The sequence below is a fragment of the Marmota marmota genome, unplaced genomic scaffold (assembly GCF_001458135.2).
Source record: "Marmota marmota marmota unplaced genomic scaffold, marMar, whole genome shotgun sequence".
NCBI classification, from domain to species: domain Eukaryota; kingdom Metazoa; phylum Chordata; class Mammalia; order Rodentia; family Sciuridae; genus Marmota; species Marmota marmota.
Window position 1 is genome coordinate 3,461,041 of NW_026000211.1, and position 6,696 is coordinate 3,467,736.

Below are 6,696 nucleotides of genomic sequence, written 5' to 3' on the forward strand. Positions count from 1 at the left end.
AAAATTAAAACTACACTGAGATTCCATCTCACTTTAGTCAAAATGGCAATTAACAAGAAAACACATAACAGTAAATGTTGGTGATGATGTGGAAAAAAACATATACTCATATGTTGCTAGTGGGACTGAAAATTGGCACATGCATTCTGGAAAGTTGTTATGGAGATGCCTCAAGAACATTGAGATGAAACCACCATTTGACTCAGTTATACCAGTCCTTGTTATATACCCAAAGGACATAAAATCAGCATACTACAGTGATGCAGCCACATCAATGTTTACTGCAGCTTATTCCACAATAGCAAAGCTATGGAACCAATCTAGGTGCCCCTCAACAGATGAATGGATAAAGAAAATGTGGTATACATAATGGAATATTACTCAGCCATAAATAAGGAAGAATTTATGGCATTTGCTGGTAAATGGATGGAACAGGAGACTATCATGCTAAATGAAATAAGCCAATCCCCCAAAATCAAAGGCCAAATATTCTCTGTGATATGTGGATGTTAACATACAATAAGAGTGGGGGATTAGAAGTTCATTGGATTAGACAAAGGTGAATGAAAGGAAGGGGGTGGGGATAGAAATAGGAAAGACAACAGAATGAATTAGACATAACTTTCCTATGTTCATATATGAATATGCTACCAGTTTAACTCCACGTCATGTACAACCACAAGAATGGGATCCTAATTAGAATAAGTTATACTCCATTTATGTACAATGTCTCAAAATACACTCTACCATCATGTATATCTAAAAGAACAAATAAAAAATATATCTGCAGCTCAATTGACCTTTATCTGGACCCAGAATTTCCTGTCAGGGAAAGTTGGGGAAGAATAAAATGTAATTATTAAGTGTCTGCAATTAATATGTTTTGTTTTGCACACTATTCAGAAATATATGTGAGAACGAATTTCTAAAGTATCCAATTTAAGCATTATTAGCTTCCTGATAAATGCTTTTCTGCTCTGAAGAAATAAATAACCATAAGCAAATGTTAGAGCTAGATTTATTTGCTGTGCTTTCACAGTAAGCTGCTTGAAGATGACTTTGTTTTTCATTTCCCGACTTCACATTTCTCTTTTTATATCAGGAATCCTTAAGCTGTGGCTCACTGCTCAAACCAAATTCTCTGTTCACTGTTTTACTATCTACACCACCCTTCTCTCTGAGTGAGAAACATGACTCCCTTAATCATTAGTAGATTTATTTATTGGCTCAATTTCCAACATGTGACCTGTCTTAGGGTAGTGACAGGCCATAAACCCTCTCTGAGGCTCCCCTCTCCTGGGCGTAGCCCCTGCCAGGCTTTCTTCCCAAGCTCTAGTGACATCATCCTTTTTCACTGTCAGATGTCACTGTCCTCTCTTATTTCTCTCACTGGTTCCAGCTCCCTCTGGTCTGTTTTTATCTGTGGTTGCCTGCCTTACGGGAAGGAAGGAAGGAAGGAAGGAAGGAAGGAAGGAAGGAAGGAAGGACAGATGGACAAAGGGAGGAAGGGAGAAAATAAAAAGGGAGGGAAGAAAGCTAGGGAGAGAGAGCAGAAGGAAATTCCCATTGGCCTGAGCTCTTTGGTGCTTCTACAGCTATGACTTTAGGCCTTGGACCCATGAATGAAGATGCCAATACTGAAGAGTGGTTTCTACTCTTAGTAAAATGCAACATGATTGTCTGTTTCTAACCTGGCTTCACAGTGAATTTGTCTCCATCCAGTTCTCAAATTTTGTCTCTGAATCTCCAATTTCACATCACCCATTTTTAGACTCGGGTGTGATATCCTTGGTGGGTCAAAGCCAGAATTCCTCCATTAATTTTTACTTGTCCTCTTCATCCAGCCTTGGGCACTCTGAGTTGCCTAAATGTAAAATTTTCAGGTCTAAATTTTAGTATCTGGAACTTAGTCTTTGAATCCAAGCATTCAGAGTTTTCAAAGACATGGAAAATTGAGTTCCTTGACTAGTCGACACTAGGGTGTATATGTTGAAAGTAAGAAAAAAAAATGTCAAGTTAAAGATTTTAGGAGTCCTGATCCAGGGAGTGAGGTTACAGTTTGGTGAAGATATGAATGGGGAGTGAAGGCATATTCTTGATTTGCTGAATGGAATAATAGTAACAACTTTTAAAATAGATATGTTAGATTTAAATGCATAAAGATTTTCGGTAATCATCATGTTAGAGTAAAAGATTATGCTTGTGGACTGAGATGAGTGCAAATATAAGAACTATTTCAAAGCTGACACAATCTAATGGATGATCTACTCATACTATGTATTTTTGCTTTCTTTCGTTTTGCTGTTCTATACCAGGATTTCTGTGTTATTAAATCACCTCCTATGGCAGTAATGGTTCATTATCTCATTTAATTCATTCTTCTTTTATTAAAAGAAGTCCCCAATCACAAGTTTTAACAAAAAACATAGGCATTAGTAAGAGTTTACAGCTGTGCATAAGTGCATGACTAACTTTAGGGCAACAGATAAATGACCAATGCTATTTCCACATTGTAAAATTATAAGAAAATTATCTTCACCTACTTCCTCTTTTCCCCACTACTTCCATGCTGAAGTGTAGAAGTGCTGGTATGTGACAGCCTCAACTTTATATCAAAGGCAACTAACTGGGCCCAGAAGGGTTTAGATCTCTAAATCCTCAGTAACCTAGTATCACTGGGTGATTTGTAGAACGCGCTCACATGCAGCGTTATGTGAGCAAAAAATGAAATTTATACTGTTTGAGCTACTCTCTGGAGGATATAACTAGTATTACATATCTATCTTCTTTTATCTTTTTTTTTACATTTTCTCATGAAGTCTTGTAAGAACTCTAAATATCTAGCAAAATCTAAAATGTTGTATTTATAACACTGCTGGTGGGTCTGCAAATTGGTGCGGCCAATTTGGAAAGCAGTATGGAGATTCCTGGGAAAGCTGGGAATGGATCCACCATTTGACCCAGCTATTGCCCTTCTCGGACTATTCCCTGAAGACCTTAAAAGTGCGTACTACAGGGATACTGCTACATCGATGTTCATAGCAGCACAATTCACAATTGCTAGACTGTGGAACCAACCTAGATGCCCTTCAATAGATGAATGGATAAAAAAAAAATGTGGCATGTATACACAATGGAGTATTACGCAGCACTAAAAAATGACAAAATCATAGAATTTGCAGGGAAATGGATGGCATTAGAGCAGATTATGCTAAGCGAAGCTAGCCAATCCTTAAAAAACAAATGCCAAATGTCTTCTTTGATATAAAGAAAGCAACTAAGAACAGAACAGGGAGGAAGAGCATGAGGAAAAGATTAACATTAAACAAAGACGAGTGGGGGGAGAGAAAGGGAGAGAGAAGGGAAAGCATATGGAAATGGTAGGAGACCCTCAATGTTACACAAAATTACATATAAGAGGTTGTGAGGGGAAAGGGGGGGGAAACAAGGGAGAGAATTGAACAACAGCAGATGAGGTAGAGAGCGAAGATGGGAGGGGAGGGGAGAGGGGATAGTAGGGGATAGGAAAAGTAGCAGAATACAACAGTCACTAATATGGCATTATGTAAAAATGTGAGTGTGTAACCGATGTGATTCTGCAATTTGTATTTGGGGTAAAAATGGGAGTTCATAACCCACTTGAATCAAAGTGTGAAATATGATATGTTAAGAACTATGTAATGTTTTGAACAACCAATAATAAAAAAGGTGAAAAAAAAATAAAACAGAAAATCAAACTTCAGATCTATCATCTTAAGTGACGGTTTACAGAGTTTAATAAGAAGAAAAAAAGATCATGATTTTCCTATGGTGTCCACCAGACACCCCATTGCTAACTCGAATGGTCTGTCACCCTATTATTAATAGTCCCCTGCACCTTAAGTTAAAACCATGGTTTTGAAGACTCAAAGTTCTATGCTTTCTTTCTTCTTAGGAAAAATCTGACTCTTTCTGTCAAGAGTAAATGTGATTCCAATCAGCTTTCCCCATCTGCATCCCTCACTAGCACAATCAGGTGAACCAATGGCTTAGTAGCAGCAAAGGTTCAAAAGCCTGGAATATTATTTTAAGAAGTGCTCTACAATTGGGCAGAACCACTTGCCTCTCCAAGTCCTTCAGGAAGATTCAGANCTTTCTTTCTTTCTTTCTTTCTTTCTTTCTTTCTTTCTTTCTTTCTTTCTTTCTTTCTTTCTTTCTTTCTTTCTTTCTTTCTTTCTTTCTTTCTTTCTTTCTTTCTTTCTTTCTTTCTTTCTTTCTTTCTTTCTTTCTTTCTTTCTTTCTTTCTTTCTTTCTTTCTTTCTTTCTTTCTTTCTTTCTTTCTTTCTTTCTTTCTTTCTTTCTTTCTTTCTTTCTTTCTTTCTTTCTTTCTTTCTTTCTTTCTTTCTTTCTTTCTTTCTTTCTTTCTTTCTTTCTTTCTTTCTTTCTTTCTTTCTTTCTTTCTTTCTTTCTTTCTTTCTTTCTTTCTTTCTTTCTTTCTTCCTTCCTTTCTTTCTTTCTTTCTTTCTTTCTTTCTTTCTTTCTTTCTTTCTTTCTTTCCCTCATCCTCTTCCAACTCCTCCTCCTTCTTTTGTGCCAGAGGGTTCTTAAAACACTGAGCATCCTAACCTTTTTTTATTTTTTATTTGGAGACAAGTTCTCACCAAGTTGCTTAGTGCCTCACCAAGTTGCTGAGGTTGGCTTTGAACCTACCATCCTCTTGTCTCAGCCTCCCAAACTGCTGGGATTATAGGCGTGCACCACTGCACCCAGCAATCCTTGGTGTTTCAATGTGTTATGCTTCAACCCCTTTCAAAACACCCTCCTTGACTCCTGCAACTATGACTCCAAATTATATTATTTTATTATTAGGATCTTCTAAAATAAGCTGGTACAGATCTCTATTGTAAAACTGATTAAGGTGTCTGAGAAAATTTAAAACAGATGAAAAGGATTATGAAGGATTATAAAAAAGGATAGCCTAGTGTGTATGTTTGAGACAGAGAAATAAATGGAAAACTGAAGCCAGAGTGAGCTACTTATTCATCCATGTGTCCAGGTTTACACACATATATCACATTTCACACTCACGCACATATTCATACACACAAAGCAGGATCAGAGTGGGGAGAGAGCAAGAGTTAGAAGGAATAGATGACTGTCCTGTGGCAGAAAAACCTAAGCATGTTCTTCCTGGATTTTGTGCAATTGATAGTACATTGCAGCCAGGCTATCAAGAAAAAGAGGAAAGCAAGTGAATATCTAGCTCCCTCAAAGAAAAAAAAAATTAAAGAGCCCATGAAGTGATCTAATGTGTAATTTTGTCAAGACAGCATTTTACTTGGAACCACTATGAGACAAGTCAAAGTAATACAAAAATCAGAGGATTTTAAAATTCCATGAGATCATAAAAGCTATCAAGAATTCTAGAACTTTTCCTCACTTATGAATGCAAAATGCCTAATTGGAATGTCTGAATATGGATGAAAGGAGTTTTAGATAAGTGTATAAAATCCTCAAATCTGTGTCAGGATTGCATAGGCACTACCAAGATTCAAACATTGGAAAATGTTGAAATCATATTTGCCCAACTCCCTGTGGGTGTGTCTCTTCTGGGGCTCCCCACCTACTCACCAACCAGCAAGGAGTGTTAGTTTTGACAGTTCTAAGGCTGGTGTCCCTTCTGAGTTGTCTGTACCCCATGCGGACCAAAATCCTCATATATCTTTGGGTCCCTGTCTCCCAACTCAGGACTCAAGAGGGGTAATGTGTGTCCTAAGTAGGTGCCTCTTTTCCTCACCTGCTAGGGTCCTAAAATATACAGGATGATAATACCAGTGGGCAGTCATAGTGACCACCCCAACACCCACCCAGCAGTGCAGGGTCCAGTCCCTCAGCAGGATATGCTCACAAGAGAAGAAGTTCAAGTGGGACACTAGTGGTGAGAGTATGTGGGGTATATGACCCAGTTCAGGGGATGCTCAGTGAGGATCTCCCATCAACAATCCTTGTTACATTTCATCACTATCTAAAAATACATCTTAATAGCCACACAGCCACATGTTTGGAAAGTTAATCAAATTAATATTATCTTTGTTAACAACAACAACAACAACAAAAAGCTAACACAACCACTGTGATTTACTAAGAATGGTCAAAAGACACACAGGCACGCGCAGGTCCATGCTCATGGGCAATTTGAACACCACAGTTATCACAAGTTCAATCATTTAAGTGAAGTAAAATCAGAGGCCTGAGGAGTTCATTTAAAATATGGAGTAGAGAAGGCAGGATTTAATCCAGAGAGCATGAGAGCAGAGATGTGTTCTTCATTTCTCATGCTAACTATTCCCACATGGTCCCTGGACTCAGCTCAACCTAAAAAGTAAGGTAGATACACCATGTAATATGATTTAGATTGGGAAACACTAAGCCAAATTGTTTTTTCTTTTTCCCTTTTTTTAAAAATTTTTATTATTGGTTGTTCAAAACATTACATAGTTCTTAACATATCATATTTCACACTTTGATTCAAGTGGGTTATGAACTCCCATTTTTACCCCGTATACAGATTGCAGAATCACATCAGTTACACATCCACTGATTTACATATTGCCATACTAGTGTCTGTTGTATTCTGCTGCCTTTCCTATCCTCTACTATCCCCCCTCCCCTCCCCTCCCCTCCCCTCCCCTCTTCTCTCTCTACCCCATCTACTGT

The 6,696-nt window shown here is 37.8% G+C and overlaps 1 protein-coding gene across 1 annotated transcript in view; it reads right to left on the reverse strand.

Annotated features, from left to right (window-relative positions):
• Positions 1-6,696, reverse strand: part of Sgcz (sarcoglycan zeta) — a 1,015,926-nt gene that overhangs the window by 51,339 nt on the left and 957,891 nt on the right. The gene's annotated exons all lie outside the window — the stretch shown is intronic.